Source organism: Zootermopsis nevadensis, unplaced genomic scaffold (genome assembly GCF_977971745.1).
Source record: "Zootermopsis nevadensis isolate Lab colony 2312 unplaced genomic scaffold, Znev_1.0 Znev_ptg000013l, whole genome shotgun sequence".
Classification (NCBI taxonomy): domain Eukaryota; kingdom Metazoa; phylum Arthropoda; class Insecta; order Blattodea; family Termopsidae; genus Zootermopsis; species Zootermopsis nevadensis.
The window spans coordinates 2,326,695-2,346,171 of record NW_028259145.1 but is presented as its reverse complement, the minus strand read 5'-3'; the positions used below and the strand labels follow the sequence as shown (position 1 = coordinate 2,346,171).

The 19,477-nt window shown below is 38.0% G+C and overlaps 1 long non-coding RNA gene across 4 annotated transcripts in view; it reads right to left on the bottom strand.

Annotated features, from left to right (window-relative positions):
- LOC147873835 (uncharacterized) overlaps positions 1–19,477 on the bottom strand; it is a 113,014-nt gene that overhangs the window by 56,420 nt on the left and 37,117 nt on the right. For 2 of the 4 annotated variants that reach the window (XR_015535033.1, XR_015535035.1), the window contains exon 2: positions 6,684–6,748. This is a non-coding gene — a long non-coding RNA (uncharacterized LOC147873835). Of the gene's footprint in view, positions 1–6,683; positions 6,749–13,646; positions 13,719–14,245; positions 15,466–19,477 lie in introns of those variants that run through there. The other 2 variants (XR_015535034.1, XR_015535036.1) reach the window with 2 other exon arrangements.

Below are 19,477 nucleotides of genomic sequence, written 5' to 3'. Positions count from 1 at the left end.
GTTCTCCTGTACTTAAGTACCACATCACGGTGGTGTATAAAGTTATATAACCCGCCTGTAAACGTTGTATGTCAATTTATATTTATAATGAGTACAATTTATATGTATCAAATGTTAAAGACGGCCATTTAAAATGTTTTTATAATAAAAATTACGTCTGATTATCCAATAAATTAATTATGTTAAATTTAAATGATGTATTTTATTGTCTGTAAAGTAGTTCTTGCACCCCAACTATTATTATTATTTAGTGTTCTGTCTGACGACAGGTCCATAGGAACAGAATCCTTCCATCCTTTTCTCGGACTGGGACCTGTTCATATACGTTCTTGGCAGATGATCCAGAAGTGGTTTGCCATTGCCTTCTTCTGTGTGTGAATGGAGTAATTGTTGGGATGCCACGGAGGAAAACTCCGTGTTGCCTAGACCACGGCCTTGCCCAACACAAGTTATAAATTCGGGCACCGCCGGGAATCGAACCCGAGACGCCCAGGATTACAAGGCCAGCGTTCTAACCGCTAGACCAAGATCTCGAAGCCTTAATATACAAAGCAGTCTTTGACTACAGCAGTTCTGGACATGATGAACAATTGAATGTCTCAGAGTCCGTGGTAAGACTCGAAAATGTCACCAAATCAACAAAGTTGCTTGGGTTATTATTTTTTTTTTCAAATATCAAATACATTTCAACAATTTACACATGCATGTGTTCCTTATTACAACTAAACGTTATTATACGTGTCACTTGAGATTTATTTAACCTTCGTGTACGCTGTAGTTGGAATTTTTAGGCCGTCACAGAACGCAAATACATTTTGAAACAAAATTAGAAACCGATGTACAGAATGTCCCTAAAATATGCACACACAGCAGCAACTTTCGTGGTCTTTTTTAAAGTCAGTTCTTCACCGCTTTGAAAAGTACCACTAATCTAACGGCGGTCACTTGAAAATTTGCACAAATTCCCTAATTAAAGTGCCAATGATAACGAACGTGCTTGGATTAATTTATTAAAATGTATTTATTTAATTCGTTGAATATATGTATACTTATACAATTCAACCACCTAATTAAACAAATATATTAATTACCATCACAAGACTACACGGATTCGTAAATTAAAATCTCAAACCAAAAATATTTATATTTATTCTTGTTCCCGGAAATTATTTCCAGTCAAAATTCTATATGTCAAACTAAAGCTACTTATCAGCGTCCTGATAATGGACAGACAAATCACAGCAACATTACACGTTACTGTTATCTTTTTATAACGAAAGAAATTGAGCAAATTTAGTATTGTACATGAATTATTCAGCAATTAATTATTCTTCTTATCTTAAAGTTCTCAATCTGTATATTATTTCCTTTGAGTCCGAGACCAAATTTTGCATGCATACAAAACAGTAGATAAGACTGTGAATTTTGTACATTTTAATCGTCAGTCTTTCGCATTTATACAAAATTTTGGTCAGAATACCTGCAGTTAAGAGACAACACGAAAGACCTAAACATAAATGGTAGAATGATATTAAAGTGGACAATAATGGGAAGACGTGGACTGGATTCATCTGGCTCAAGATAGAGATCAGTGGTACCCTCTTTTAAATACGGTAATGAACAACTGGGTTCAATAAAATACAGAGAATTTCCCATTAGAGGGCCGAGTTTTGGTATCTCAAGGATTTCGCTTTATATAAATAGGTTTTAAGATAGGAGACAGGAAGACCAAAGAAAAGAGGACACAGACGTGAGATTGCCAGTTCGAATCCCAGTTAAATCACAGCTGTGGGATCCATAGATGATTCGTTCAGTCCACGAGAAGTTAATTCATAACTAGACCAGACACAAACAAGTCTTTTCCGTAAAAGGTACGAACATAAGAACAAAGAATATAATTTAATCTTTTCCAAGGGCTTAGGAACTCGTCATTACATAATGAGAAGCTATTTTGAGTGACCCAGCACAGATGCAACAGTTGCCAGCGTGACTGGTATTTGCGGGCATGAAGTAACTCCGTCTCTCTTTTGAGTCAATGACGTGTGCACGTGTTCAGATGACGGAGGGACCAGGGACGAAGCCAACAGCTGCAACTCTCGTCTCTGACAACGGTGCTGATTATGTGTTTCGACTTTAGGTCAATGCTCATGCTGTGATGCACACGGAACCAAAGACATTAATCAGATGATAAATTCATATGGGATTTGGGCTCTGAAAATGTAGTGATTTCGTTTAAAGAAAACATAGAATGTTTACAAACATTACGATTTAATGGGTGAACGTCTCACAATTGGCCTCTTTTCATTTCAGTTCTAAGCGTATTATGCAGGATATGTACATTTACAGAATAACATCGAATATGTTATTAAAATGAAATAAAATCTTAAAAAGAACATCGTTTGATATCTGATAAAAATCTGACAAAAAAATGTACGCTAAAATAATATATAGAAATTGTATTTAATAAATTGTATTTAAGTTATTATTGATTTGAATCTTTATATAAATTATATACACCTGAAGATAATTCTTTTAGGAACTGAAACATGTCGTGAAAAATGATGGTCTAATGTAAATCGTATATTTCGATAAAGTACATCATTTAATATTTTTAAATATTTTAATTATTAATTATTAATTATTATAATATTTTAATATTTAATAAGAATTATTTTGAAAAATGGTGGTCTAATGTAAATCGAATATTTCGATAAAGAACATAATTTAATATTTTAAATGTTAATTAATGTAATATTTTAATATTTAATAAGAATTTATTGTGATTAGACGGACAAGATTTAAACAATATATATTTATTATGCATATTCATCACCTCCCAATATGCGTGCTACATGTCTCATCCATTTCAGGATCCTTGATTGTACCATCGTAATGGTATGTTGTGAAGATTACAAATTTTGAAACCACCCGCAAATAGTTTTCTACGTTACTTTACCCTTTGGGTTCAAATAATTCCCTCAGAACTTCATTCAAAATATCTCAGTCTGTGTTCGTGAGTGACCGACTTTCATACGAAACAATATATAAAGTTATCGAAATAATTTTATATGAACGGAGGCGATAAGTAGGCTTAACATACCGAACGGAATGTTAGCAAGGATTTGTCGAAATTGATGTCTTAATTTCTGTAAGTTTATTTATCTTGTTACCGTAAAATAACTCCGAGCTTAATTGAATAAAAATTTACTTGGATATTATCCATCGTCTAGTAAATATAAAACGTAAAACGACGTTTCGGAGATGGGACTCTATCTCCGTCTTCAGGTTCCTACACAGTTGGGCCCTCTAGATAGAGCTAATCCCTATCTCCGGACCTTCCATCGTCTAGTAAATATAAAACGTAAAAAAACGACGTTTCGGAGATGGGACTCTATCTCCGTCTTAAGGTTCCTACACAGTTGGGCCCACTAGATAGAGCTAATTGGTCCGGAGATAGGGATTAGCTCTATCTAGTGGGCCCAACTGTGTAGGAACCTTAAGACGGAGATAGAGTCCCATCTCCGAAACGTCGTTTTACGTTTTATATTTACTAGACGATGGAAGGTCCGGAGATAGGGATTAGCTCTATCTAGTGGGCCCAACTGTGTAGGAACCTGAAGACGGAGATAGAGTCCCATCTCCGAAACGTCGTTTTTTACGTTTTATATTTACTAGACGATGGAAGGTCCGGAGATAGGGATATATCTAATAGCTTCGGAGTATCTCACTTCCGTGTTTGTTTGTGATGGGCATTCAAGCTCGGAGCTATTTTGCGGATACTATGCACACAATGAGGCCTGCTTGTGGATATAACCAAGAATTAAAAATGTTCCTGTGGATAACTTAAAATATTTTTAGAGAAGTTATGCAAAGGACAGAAAAATATTCAGTTGAATATAAATTAAATATTTACAGTTACGAAGAATAGATGTTATCCACGTTAGCATATTACGTATCTCATTAGCCTTAATGGTGTTTGTTGCAGATACACATTCTGTGTTGAAAATATAATCGCATTACACATTTAAAAAAATAAATATTCACCACACGGGAAAAAAACTTTTAAATAGATGACGCAGAGTCGAGGTGTTTTTGAAAATTAAAATTCGATTTGAACTTCATGTGACGTAGGGGTTATATTTGTTCGATACGAACTCAAAACTAAACGTCTGTGGCTTCTGGACTCTGGCTTCTCACCTCGGAGACCTGGGTTCGTGTTTTATAAAGTTTCACTGAAGCAAATTCTGTCCCGAATTCATCAATTTTCCTCCCTTAATCATTCCACCATTTCTCCAGACTCATCTATCACAGCCCCACGAGGTGTCTGATAGCTCAGATCGAGCTGCACGTTATCGTACACTCGGTCAAAGCTCAGAACCTCCACATCTAACCCGATTATTGGTCTTGATCGGTAATACGAGGTGCGATCGGAAAGTTTAAAGACTGTGTCAATAGCGGGCGAACCAGATATAGTACGAGCTTCTGCCGCTAAGGGGTGCGGCCTACATTCATAGTGAATCATTGTGCCAGCCGGCATCATCGAATTAGCATTTGTTTCTTAGTTACGGGCGTTTTGGTAGTGCATTACACCGACCCTCCTGCGATTTCGGAATGGCGTGTGCATCAAATTTTGCCAAAGACTCGCCAAAACGGCTACGGAAACCTATGAAATGCTAAAGCAAGCATTTGGGGAGTCCGCAATGGGTCGTGCACAAACTTTTGTGTGGCATTCACGTTTTAAAAATGGCCGAACCTCTGTCGATGATGACGAGCGTTCTGGACGACCATCTTCGAGCACAACGCCCGAAAATGTTACGAAGATCGACGTCGTACCATCAACGACTTGTGCGACATTGTTGGGATAGGCTATGGGACCTGTCAGCTGATTCTAAAGGAAGAACTCCACATGCGACGCATCCTGTCTGAGGACCAGAAGCAGAATCGACTTGACTTCTCGTTTGTCAGGAGCTCAAAGATCTTGCAAGAACCGACCCCAACTTCCTTTCTAAGCTCCGTGTGACTTCTTCCTCTTCCCAAAGATGAAAATTCAGCTAAAGGGAAGGAGATTTGAGACGATAGAAGAGATTCAGGCAGAATCGCAGATGGTGCTTGACAGGCTGACAAAGAAAGATTTCCAGGGATGCTTCCAGGCTTGGCAGCGGCGCTGGGATCGTTGTGTTCACTCCCAGGGGAACTACTTCGAGGGTGATGGATGAATTTAATACCTGAGATAAGTGTACGGGTTTTTATACGCGCAGTCTGGAAACTTTCCGATCGCACCTCGTATCGTTTGATCGAATCATATGAACAGACGGACAAGCACGGTCTCTTATAAGCGTTCAATATGTGCACTAAACTTAAATAAGAATCCGAGTGACTACAGACACATACTGAGGTCCATAGCAGACTTATCATTTGTCCTTATTCTGCGTTTATTTAACGACGTGTTAAATAGTTCAGATTATATAGCAGCTAATGATTGGATAACCAATGAATAATGAATTGGAAAGAATGTGGAAGGAAATAGTATTGGCCTAATTGAAAGTAATATCCCGAAATTTTCTTCTAAAAAAAACACTAAAATCATAATCCAAGATACCCGGCCTTCCGGGAGAGATTTGAAACGAGAACCTCCCGATATCGAAGCTAATATGCTACCATCGTCGGATTGGTTCGGTTCTGGTCTGAAACGAGACTTCTAATTCGATAAGAGATAGTAGAGATCTAATCTTCAGATCGCAATTCTACCGGAACACCATTTTATATATATTTTATATATTTATACAAATAAATTTACCTGTTTTTATCACCGTATAAATATTTTCTCGCCTACTACGAAAGATAAGAAAGTGGCTTTTTGTATGAAGTGTTCGGTGACTTGTTTACATGAACCTCAAGACGTTTCTACAATTAAAATAAGTCTTTGGAACATAACACTAACGTCTAAGTGCACTACTACAATAGTTAATTGATTTTGATGGTAAAACAATGATCAAAGACGAGACAATAAAGTGAGTATATAAAACGACTTATTTTTAAATTAAGATAAACATACGTCATCCGAACGAGAATATTGAGTTAATAACGGAACAACGCTTCAGAATTTTTATGCGTGAGAACATTTCCTAACTTGTTTCACACTGAGAATAACAAATGACAAAGCCCAATGTAGCTTAATCGGTCGATAGATCAATTAAACTAATCGATTAGTACTTCGATTAATCGCACCTCGCTTGTCTGTATCTTTCGGTGAATTCTGCGGTTATTCGCCACGAAATCTTTTCCCTGTCATTGGGGCGTATGTGAAATATTTTTCGCGTAACTCATAAATTCGTATTTTTCAAACATTCCATTGTCGAATTCTTGTTGAATCGGTAACGTACAGCTTTATTAGACTGTTATATTCTTAGCAACAATCACAAAAAAAAAGGTAAGACAAACAAATTTCTTTTCTCGTTGCATGCAACGTTGCCAAGGTCACAAGAGTGCCGGCAACCTAACGGAGCTGAATAACCGTGTCATCGCGTCTAACTTAACCTTGTAGTAATCTATCTTTTAACACTGTTATGATTAAAAATAGACGGACGTATTACCACACACATTCGTAGATTCACTGACACATCGAATTTCAAACGTAAACAACCCATAACTCATCTTCAAAACTACGATATATGATTACTTACTGTTTCGTAATAAATGATGACGTCATCGTTTTGGTACCATTGGCCTCCGCGCTGACAGGTGGTTCCTGTAATAATAAACATGAATAGTATAAAATTGATAACTGCCCGTCTCGACCAACATTTAACCTCTCAACAGCTGTTTGTTTAGACTGAGGCTTACACGTCACTCAATGTCTCAGCCGTAAATCAGTCATTTAGAATAGCGAACTGGAGTTAAAAGCTTAACTTTCATTTCGAAATCTGTAGAACAGTGGCGTCTCTGTAAATGTTAACGTCATTGGCGAATGGTACAAAGTTTGATGTGATACGAGGATTGTCTAATTTAAAATCCTTCAATTGCTAAAAAAAACATAAAATATATCGTTGTAAAGAAACTTATTATTTTTTCCTTTGAATATGTTTGTTATTTAAGGGGAATAATTAAATTGGACATTTCCTGCTATGTTTAGTAATTTTATATAATATGAGTTGCCATGGAATAAAAATTAAGTACAGATTTTAATTATCGAATCCTTTTGTAAATCCAATTCTGAACCCTTCTGAATTCGAGAAGTACCAACGAAACCCTTAACCATTTCTGAATATTCGGCCCCAAGAGACAGGACAGGGTTAGAATTATTTTGGCGCTTAGAAGTCAGAACGTTCAAAATTGTTACATTGGCTTACGTAAAATTATGAAAATGTTATTTGATATCAAACACATTTCTTACAAATGAATTTAAAGTAAAGAAAACTTCATATTCACTTCAAATTTTACACTTAAAATACCATTTGAAGCAGAATCTCATCTAAAACATTTCAGTCCGTACCGCGAAGAAAACACTACCAATACAAAGACCAAGTGATCAATTCTGTTTATTACGAAAATAATCTCTGTTTACTGCGCGCATGATGTAGAAAAACTGAAATAATTATATATATTTGTTTACCGTCAAATCACAATAAAATAGTAAGATAAGATAATTAAAATATCATCTTATGTTCCATATCGAGCATTCGATTTACATCGGAACATTCACAACATGTTTCGGTTTATAAAACCGTCATCAGGTGTAAATTATAAACTTTTAAACTCAAATTACAATTATTTATAGTTTTTATAATTTTATCATCTTTCTCAGTATATTTTTTATGGAAGTTGTGTCTAGATATTATTAATATAACATTATTTGTTGAGGTGGTGTTATTGATGTTTATATCAGTCTGTAAAGTAAAAGATTCGAAAACATTAATGAAATATGATTGAAATATAGAAAACATCACAATATGACGCAATTATACTATCTCGTAGAAAAACTGGTTGTTACAACAGATGTTAATTATATTTACCACAAGGCTTTAAAAGTGTTAACGAGGACAGATTCTTCAGCAAATTGTTTTGTAATTATTAGTATTCACGACTAAATGGTTATGATAGGTTTTTAACTGCTTTTTGGGGTCTATTTTACACACATAGGCCAGAAATCTGGAGAGTAAATAGACTCTACATACAAACATACACACCCGTCATTAGGGTGATGACATCAAGGAGGATATAATGAGAAATTCATACAGAATTTTAGGTCCATTCCCTGAGGAGAAGAGACCAAGTGGGAGGCTGTTAAAATGTATGACGGGAGAGCATTAGAAATTATGAACTGGGTTCAACTGAAACCGGATTGTCTATCAGCATCTCAAGTGGAACTATATTTCCTCGGTTTATAGACTGATACAGACTTACCATTACAACCACATTTTGTAGGTTATGCAATTGGCCACCAGGTTTCTGAATCGTGTAGTAGTTCAGACAGATGAGTACAGTATAGACTCCCGATCATCCGAGTTGGTTGGGAAAATATATTTTCCCGCATAATCGAAACCCCGGAAAATTTGGGTAATTTTCAAAAATGAAAGAAAAACTCGCAGATCTAAAAAAAAGTACGAAAGTTTGTTTACTGACATACTCTACTTATATTTTCAAACATTTACGGTACTTGTGGGTTATCGGGACACGTCGCTTTAAAAATAGGTTAGGTTAGGTTAGGTTAGGTTAGTTTAGTTTAGTTTAGGTTAGATCAGTTTAGGTTAGGTTAGGTCAGTTTAGGTTAGGTTAGGTTGGGTTAGGTTAGGTCAGGTCAGTTACTTTAGGTTAGGTTAGGTTAATGTGTGTGTGAATAAATGACATACTTGAAAGTTATTATATTTTATTTCAATAAATGACAACTAACCTAACCTAACCTAAAGTAACTGACCTGACCTAACCTAACCCAACCCAACCTAACCTAAACTGACCTAACCTAACCTAAACTGACCTAACCTAAACTAAACTAAACTAACTTAACTTAACCTAACTTATTTTTAAAGCGATGTGTCCCGATAACCAACAAGTACCACATTTACTAACAGAGATGATTTTATATAACATTTTACACAGTTCATACCAACTATTTAAAAAACAAGATTCCAAAGGATAGCAATAACATTCTACTGTCGTAAACTTCAGGTTTTAGCAACAGTTCATTTACGTTAATACGTTATATGTCATTGATAAATTTATTACTTCAGTTTTAAACGTTACAACTTTTACAACAACAAAAAACCTAATTCATTTTCAATTTTCGTTTAAACCAGACAGACCCCGGTTAATCCGCTCCCTGATAATCGTGAGTCCTCTGTAGAAGCCTGAATGTGGGAGATGGATCCAAGTTGGGTAACCCTACTTATCTGGACAAAAGGCTAGGGGAAAACACAACGTGGTGGGGAGTGTTCAAAATACAAATAATAAAAATATATGACAGGGTGTTTAAATCTAGTATTCTTTGAAAACAGTGTTCAATTTCAATCAAAAGAACGAATTTTTCCCAGACAGCAGGAACTATAATATCACCGCGATTTAATGATGTCTGGTCCCACCTCTGTGTGACGTAGGGAGCCTCAGCTTGGTCGTAAGAGTAAAAAACTATCGTCATCTCTTCATTTGAACAAAAACTTCGAAGGCTCCAACCGCAATATTGTGGCAAGATAGCGTAGCCATTGGCAACGGAATTGCTGGCCAATGCTGTTTCGACGTGAACAGCTCAGAGAGCTGATTGGAACGATAATGAAATCGCGAGGCGACCACAGATCGCCGGCTTCGAGATATTATACCAACGAAACAAATTCGAAAATTGTGTTAAGAACTCACTGTTACCCCTTAATATGACAAAGTCTGAAGTCTCAGAGTTCGATTACTGGAAGAGGCATGATCTTTGTTCTCGCCATCATGTGTAGGTATTTTCTAAGGCTCACATAGTCTCTTATTGAATGGATACCACTGGCCCTCCTCCAGGGAGCAAATCTAAACAAATTCGTGGTGGCGATTGGACATACGACAATTTTATCTTCCTAATGCACCTCCCGCAAGATCATCGCTCATGTGCCTGTCTTGTATTGGAAGGGTATCCTGTTCTAAACCGATTTTCCTGACCGAAGTTTTTAGTTTTTTTTTTAATATTATTATTTATTCCCCAGACCAATGTCGAGACAGCAAAGTTGTCTTTAAATTGATCAAGACTGCTTACTAACTCTTTTTGGGCGAAGGAAATTGTGATTTCGTAGAACGTTTCAAAACTTGTTTGCGTTTTAAATTAATAAAATGAATCGCGTAACTTTTACAACAGTTATAAAGCAAGAGTCAGGCCTAGCCTATAATTCGGCATGATAAAAATAATTTAAAATCTTGATATAGCGTTTATAAGAAACCTGAAACATATAATTAAATATTAACTAATCTCACGACTTTATAATCATATGCTTAAAACGACCGTATTAATTACAGGTAATTCATAACTTACACACCTTGCGAACAAGGTTACGATAATCACGAAATGTATCTAGTACATAAAAAATTATAAATACAAACAGTAGTATTATTAAATACATATTAAGTTGACCATTTGCGAGAACTTAGGGCCCGTTGAAGGACATTATATTAAATATTATAGATGTGTAATGTAAATGAACGGTTGAATAAATCGAACTGCTTCAGGATAATTTCCAGTGTGATCATTAGCGTTACATAAAAGCAGAGAATATATTGACCGAATAGCAGTAAAGTACGTGACATGACTTCAAGCAGTCAATTAGTCAGTCATTACATATACGGATAAGTATTTCACACCCTTGCAAACCCCTTTTCGAAATGAGATACCTTCACGACATTCCAGTAGACTCGTATGACTGGCAACGAATCCAACACGTACAAAGAAGCACTTTATAGTTAGCAGGCAGCTGGCCACGAGACTCGACTCACTACTCGTCCGAGCTCATTCCAGTAGCTGGCGTCATCTCGTCTTACTGTCATTTCCTCGTAATGCGAATGAAATGGAAATGAAATCTTTGTCCACGAGGTGAGAAGACACTGTCATGGTAATTCAGCACACACCCTGACAGACCTTGCAGGATACACACTGGGACATGTGACTGTCCTCTCCGAGCATAGCAACAGGTGTCTGCCTGGATGTTCTGTCTATCTGTCTAGCCGACTAGTTGATATTCAATGTCCTATCTTCTAAACACCAGAAAAGATAAATATATGGGACCTAGATACGAATGTTTGTTACCTTTGGGTTCAGAAACTCGTCTCAAGATTAATATAAATACGAATGTAATTCTACGAACTGTTTTATATGAATGTTTTGAAACATAATCCTGAGAAAATATCTTGGTTAGAGGTTAGAACGCTGGCCTTGTAATCCTGGGGTCTCGGGTTCGATTCCCGGCGGTGATCGAATTTATAACTTGTGTTGGGTAAGGCCGTGGTCTAGGCAACACGGAGTTTCCCTCCGTGGCATCCCAACAATTACTCCATTCACACACAGAAGAAGGCAATGGCAAACCACTTCTGGATCATCTGCCAAGAACGTATATGAACAGGTCCCAGTCCGAGAAGAGAAAAGGATGGACGGATCCTGTTCATATGGACCTGTCGTCAGACAGAACACTAAATAATAATAAGATGAGGTGGTCTAGCGGTTAGAACGCTGGCCTTGTAATCCTGGGGTCTCGGGTTCGATTCCCGGCGGTGCCCGAATTTATAACTTGTGTTGGGCAAGGCCGTGGTCTAGGCAACACGGAGTTTTCCTCCGTGGCATCCCAACAATTACTCCATTCACACACAGAAGAAGGCAATGGCAAACCACTTCTGGATCATCTGCCAAGAACGTATATGAACAGGTCCCAGTCCGAGAAAAGGATGGAAGGATCCTGTTCATATGGACCTGTCGTCAGACAGAACACTAAAATAAATAAATATATAAAGAAAAACGAGGCTAGAAGCTGCTTTAAGAAAATCACGTAATGAAAAACATAATAAATTCCATTCTTCACGAAATATTATTATGATAATAAAATTAAGGACGTGTAGCAACCATGGGGATGAAAAACGCATAATAGATTACAAACGAAAAATCCGAAGGTCACAGACCATCTTGAAAATCGATTAAAGTTTGTATATAAAACAAATATCAAATTGGTTGATTAAAATTACTCGCAATAGAGTCGCTGGGGTTCAAACCTCCTCAAGTGAGTTGAAATATCAGCTTATAGCTCCACCCGCTTTATCTCCGAGAAACAATCTTGCAGAACCAATGCTGTAGGAGACTCAGTGGGGCCTAGGTTCGGTGCACGCGTGGTGGAAATGAGACAATCCCTGTCCTTCACGGTAAGTGAACCTGCCGCTTTACCGACTGAGCTAATCCTCAGAGCTTTTGTGTGGAACGGGGAATACGGGTACACAGAATCTACCATCTGAAGTGGGCGAGAAGGAGATTATACACGCCCATCGATTGCCTTGGGCATGAATGTGTGGATCTTCACAGCCCAAACTCCGTATAAATCTGAATCGAGTAGTTCTTGAGGCATAACAAATTGGTGTTATTGATAGTCTATCAGGAAATTCAAAAGACGTATATATTATAAGGACACTGCATACATGAACCTAGTGAAGTTTTATTAGAACTCTTAGGAATTGGAATTGTAAAAATGTCTTGAAGTGATAGCGTATTAGTGATGATAGTCAGGTTTTACTGAAGACCATGTTTCAATATCACATTTACTTTTAACCTCTATACCAGTGGTATTCAACCTTTTTTGTTCTCGTACCCCCAGAAATAATTTCTCTTCAACTTTGTACCCCCAAAGTTGTTGGTGTATAATTCAAGTTATACATAGTATATAATCTACATCTAAAATAAATTAAATAAATTACATTACTGATTATTCAGTGTTTATCATAAAATAATTTTTTTTAAATTTCACGTACCCCCGGGGGTACGCGTACCCCAGGTTGAAGACCTCTGCTCTAGAGTATGAGAATTAACACAATTCGCGCTGAAACTTATCTGAGCCTTTAAGAGCGTCTCATTTTATGCCAAGGTCATACTGAAACAAATTTTCGAATAAAATCTTTCTCCTCCGGTATCTGATGAAGTTCAGACAGATATCATCGACGCACCTCCACCTCTTGGCATTCCTTGGTGTTCATTTAGGCCAAACACATACTCACATGTATTGTTCCATCTTTAATCCTTTTACGCTCGAAGCGAACCTAAATAATATTTAGACAAGTCCGTACCGCAAAGAAAACAAAACATTTCTCCGTTATGAAGTTCAATTCGTTTATGTTATTTAGTAAACAAATGTCTTCTAGAATGGTACGAAACTAATATACTGTGTGAGCCAAATGTAGAGTTGCTGGTATTAAAACTGGTGGTAAATATAGTTACCATTGAGTTTTGAATAAAACTAACAGGTTTACAGTAAGATAAACGTGTTTAATTGTAACATCAGAGGTTTCCAATCTTTTATTCCCTCGAACTACTTGAAAACTGCCGAGTGTTTTGGCGGAGGGCATAAGACCAATGACGTTTCTGACTTGTTTTAAAAATTGTAAAGATAGAAAAGGGAATTGGCACTGGACTTAAATATCTCCACATGTAGGCCTACCTTGGCCCTTCTGTACTCCCCGCGGACAACCTGGCTACTGCTTGGACGCGGACCACACTTTTTGAATTTGCTTAATCACACTGAGTGCAATAAAACAGCCACTAAAGAGTTTTATAGCCTTTATGGTGACTATACGTGACATCTATCGGGTAAAAACCTAGTCAATTCGGAGCAGGAGTCCCGACGTTTCGAGAACTGCCAAGGATTGGCTTTACATCAAGTCTGTCGATTTCGTCAGTTTGATCGATCCTCTAGGTTGTGTCTTGTCGGTAAAGGTGTGCTCTGGGATTCCTTAGAAAGTGACAGAATAGATTTACTTTCTTGAAATTGGACCAAAACAACATTATTATCCCTAACTGTAACCAATATGTCAATAAACTATTATAAGGTTTCTACTCTGAAGACGGATGAGGTATGTTCCTCCGAAATGTTGGTAACCTGAGCGGTTTTGTAGTCTAGAATACTACACTCCACTCTGTGCTGTGAAACACTGCAGCACGCAATACGTACATCCTTATATATTGAATTCTATGTGGTTGTATATCAAGCTGATAAACTACAATATTTACCATCTTTTATGAATTTGGTGACTTACTTACCCCATGCTATATTCTCGGCTACCTGCTTTCATCTCTTCTTGCTACACGATCTTCCCATCTCAAATATTTGCTGAACACTTTTAACGTATTTCAAAATAATGGTCTTAAAGTCACAATTTCTATCACTTGTATTTTTCTTTTTGAATTCTGTTTGTAGTGAGTTCACTTATCACTTCTTGTTTGATCACTGGGTCACGTACCTGAAGATGGAAACAATACGTTCTTCCGAAACTTTGATAACGGCGTCACATCCTGACAATCACAATACACATTTTCACCGCCGTGAAAACCTTAAAATTTCACTTACAAATTCAGATCCCACTTCAAAGAATACACACGACATTAAAGTCACGAAAACCAGTTGATTCATGATGTTTATCAGAAGTATCGCTATTAATTCTATGAGGCGAGGCACACAAATGAACTAAAGAAATCGAAGTTCGTAGTTGCTCAACGGTGGTGCTGCCTTTTGAGAGGTTAATGTACTGTCATATTGTTGTATATTGTACAGGTTATGTTGCCAGAAATCCTGGCACTAAACACAAAACCAAGAGTAACTTTATTCTTTTAGACATCCCATTGTGAATACGTTTGAATGAACGGCCCTACACAACTTGTTTATCTATTTTCGCCTTTAACAAAACGATCCTGAAGCACGTAGAACATTTGGACACGTCTCGTTGTTTACGTCCTCGATACCCCACATTCTATAACTGGTGACATCTGTGGGAAGAATTTGTAACATTCTCGTCTTCTGTTACAGACAGTTGAGTTCCAAACGGGCGTAACAGTATTTAAAAACAAGACAAGTAAAACGCGCTAAAGATAGGAGAAAGGCAAGGAAGAACGAGGAATAATTGCTTAATTCTTCCTTAGTGACATGATTTACTCGTCCTGTGTAGAAAACAAGAAGCCCGGTATACAAACTGCGAAAGACTCCTCACCGAACAATAAATATCAAAACTGTATTGCGTGACCATGGACCTCAAGGCCATGGGAATTTGTAGTTCGTTCACAAAATTACTCGAGACATCCAGCTGCTATGATTTACAATATCACCTTTTGTCTTATTCGGTTTATAGTTTATTTAACGACGCATAGCGTCAGATGATTCGGAATGGATGTTTAAGGAAGTGGTCGTGAACTGATATAAGGCATTTATTTGGAGTGTCTGATTAAAACCACGAAAAACCCAAGGAAAGTTCACGCCCGATGCTGACAACTCGTTTTCCAGTTTGAAAATAAGCTATAATTTCAATTACGTATCGAAAGTCCTGACTCATCGTAGCCTCTCAGCTTTCTTAATCGACTGCGCAGACGCGGCTGACGATTCTATCGAGAAAAAAAACAAAACAATGGAAGACTCGTCAGCGCAAGTGCTGTGAGGAGACTGTTGCGCGCAAGCGCGTAGTGGAACCAGAGAGTGAACACGAGAACGACGTATTCAGATACTACTGTGTTTCCATAACGACCTTTCCAAGACGTTGTAATTGAAATTATAAATTCCGTAGCTGTGCATGAGAACGACCTGGGTTCGAGTCCCGGGTTCTCTCGGGCCATTCGAACCATGTACTTAGTACATTTTCCAAAAATTTTGAACTTAATCTTATCATGTTTCACATTTATTAAAGTCAAAATTAAATACTTGTCAGCGTGGTTTTACAAAATTCTAAATCTACCACAACCAATCCGGTAATTTATCTAGACTTCGCTACCCCATTAGTTGAAGTCGTATATTTTAAATTAAAACATTTCTTTTGATCTCAGCCAAAACATCAACGCTCTTGGACATTCCGGTGGTCATTTAAAATGGTTTCGTAGTTACTTAACCAACAGACAAACTCTCTGGATTCTTCCAACGCCTGTTGTAGGGTTCTCTGGTGTTCCGCTGGGATCTATTTTGGGGGCTTCTTTTAACCTTTTCATTGATGACTTATGTAATGTAATTAATCACTCTACGTTATCTTTTTTACGCTGATGATATCTTATTCTTCCGTGTCATTAAATCTCCTAACGACTGCAATAAACTTCAATCTGACATTGATTCTGTACAAGGCTTGTGCACTTCTAACTTCATGAAACTCAGTATTGGTAAAACCAAAGTCATTTCCTCCTCCAACAGAGACTAATACATGATTATAAGTTTTGTTAGTCCTAACACGCACCTTAGCCACGGTGGTCTAGCGGTTAGAACGCTGGCCTTGTAATCCTGGCGTCTCGGGTTCGATTCTCGGCGGTGCCCGAATTTATAACTTGTGTTGGGCAAGGCCGTGGTCTAGGCAACACGGAGTTTTCCTCCGTGGCATCCCAACAATTACTCCATTCACACACAGAAGAAGGCAATGGCAAACCACTTCTGGATCATCTGCCAAGAACGTATATGAACATGTCCCAGTCCGAGAAAAGGATGGAAGGATCCTGTTCATATGGACCTGTCGTCAGACCGAACACTAAATAATAATAAGATGAGGTGGTCTAGCGGTTAGAACGCTGGCCTTGTAATCCTGGCGTCTCGGGTTCGATTCCCGGCGGTGCCCGAATTTATAACTTGTGTTGGGCAAGGCCGTGGTCTAGGCAACACGGAGTTTTCCTCCGGGGGCTTCCCCGGTTTCTCCATGGCATCCCAACAATTACTCCATTCACACACAGAAGAAGGCAATGGCAAACCACTTCTGGATCATCTGCCAAGAACGTATATGAACAGGTCCCAGTCCGAGAAAAGGATGGAAGGATCCTGTTCATATGGACCTGTCGTCAGACAGAACACTAAATAATAATAAGATGAGGTGGTCTAGCGGTTAGAACGCTGGCCTTGTAATCCTGGCGTCTCGGGTTCGATTCTCGGCGGTGCCCGAATTTATAACTTGTGTTGGGCAAGGCCGTGGTCTAGGCAACACGGAGTTTTCCTCCGTGGCATCCCAACAATTACTCCATTCACACACAGAAGAAGGCAATGGCAAACCACTTCTGGATCATCTGCCAAGAACGTATATGAACAGGTCCCAGTCCGAGAAAAGGATGGAAGGATCCTGTTCATATGGACCTGTCGTCAGACAGAACACTAAATAATAATAAGATGAGGTGGTCTAGCGGTTAGAACGCTGGCCTTGTAATCCTGGCGTCTCGGGTTCGATTCCCGGCGGTGCCCGAATTTATAACTTGTGTTGGGCAAGGCCGTGGTCTAGGCAACACGGAGTTTTCCTCCGGGGGCTTCCCCGGTTTCTCCATGGCATCCCAACAATTACTCCATTCACACACAGAAGAAGGCAATGGCAAACCACTTCTGGATCATCTGCCAAGAACGTATATGAACAGGTCCCAGTCCGAGAAAAGGATGGAAGGATCCTGTTCATATGGACCTGTCGTCAGACAGAACACTAAATAATAATAAGATGAGGTGGTCTAGCGGTTAGAACGCTGGCCTTGTAATCCTGGCGTCTCGGGTTCGATTCTCGGCGGTGCCCGAATTTATAACTTGTGTTGGGCAAGGCCGTGGTCTAGGCAACACGGAGTTTTCCTCCGTGGCATCCCAACAATTACTCAATTCACACACAGAAGAAGGCAATGGCAAACCACTTCTGGATCATCTGCCAAGAACGCATATGAACAGGTCCCAGTCCGAGAAAAGGATGGAAGGATCCTGTTCATATGGACCTGTCGTCACACAGAACACTAAATAAATAAAATCTGCTTCATAACATGCACAAATGTAACTCTGGCTTCAGAAAAATGTGTCAACAAACGGTCCTCCGGTTAGAAAGTGTTGCGTGGTTTCAAATGAAGACAGCTGACTTACGAGTCGCGTTACACGAACGCCACCATGTTACCACGACAGTACTGTTCAGCTCCGGACATCAGCATGACACTGGGTGGGTCTTGGTAAATGGCGAAGCTTTCGTGTTAGCCCGGCTAATATTTTGAAACACGGAAAATAAAATGATCAGCTATGTACATCGCATCGTTAGCAAACTTCAGCCTGCCAGATTTTGTTAGCAATTGGCCTCCGTCAGTTCTATTATGGTGGGACTTTCTGTTTTTAGTATTTCAAAGTGTCAGCCTCGCCCTGGTCGTCTGAAGACAATGTTTGTAATTTGGCTCGAAAGTCGTCAAAATTTGGGTAATTACACCCCGGTAAGTGCAAATTGGGTGCTAAATATAGGCCTAACCGTAATGAAATAAATATTTGTGTAACTATAAATGATTCGCTATTATCAATAATCTTCCTATATTTTATTTTCGTATATTCTTTGCACTTAATGAATGAAATAAAATCAAATTGAGGTTATGTGTGTCAGACCTTCATCTTCGTAACTACTCGAAGGATTTCGATAGAATTCGATATTGGGTTTTTGTTAAAAGTTATGTTTAATTTAACTTTGTTATGTTGACCACCTAGAAATTTATTCATTCCATTTCCCATTAAATACACAGTTAAATTTACGAAAAACTATTTATGGCACATAACCTAAAAAAATTAAGTTTTAAAGTTTTTTTGAATACGTCTGTATTATTTAATATTTAACTGTTTACAATGACAAATATTATTTTACGCTGATTTTTATGATACCTGCAGTACGATGAGTTATTTATCAATAAATTTGAACTATAAATTACTTTGTTTTGGGTTTTATGAGTCGTCAGCTGATAACACTTAACAAATCACGACGTTCTTCTAGATGGAACTTCCTACGTCTTCAGGTGTTATAAGTGATAGAACCTCTTCTGTTGGATCCAGTACATCGAGTCCAGAGACTGGGTAGCTCGGTCTAACTGATCGAACAAAATACACTCTCTTTTGTCACCTGAACACGAAGGAATATCTACCCTTCAAAACACACATTTAGACAAGAATAAATCTGAATCTGCATCTAAATGAATAGAAATACCAGTGAGATATGTAAAAGGGCAAATTTTGTAAAAATATGTTTTCCGTTTGAAAACATCTTCGCTCTCGTAATTGACTTGAGATAATGTTAAATTTGTAAGTGCATAGGAAGTTTGTACGCTTACATTCATCGCCTCTGCTTGGGAGCGCAGCTGGGGAATAAACCTGCCAGTGCCTGGGAAATCACAGATGTAAATTCTAAATTATAATCAACTTAACGGGGACTTAATCTGTAATGAGTCTAAAAGTCCCCGAAAGCATTAATGTCAGCGACTAAACTGATTTAAGCAGAGACGTGATAAAATTACAATTAATACAGTGTAAGATTATATCAGAAAAAAATATTA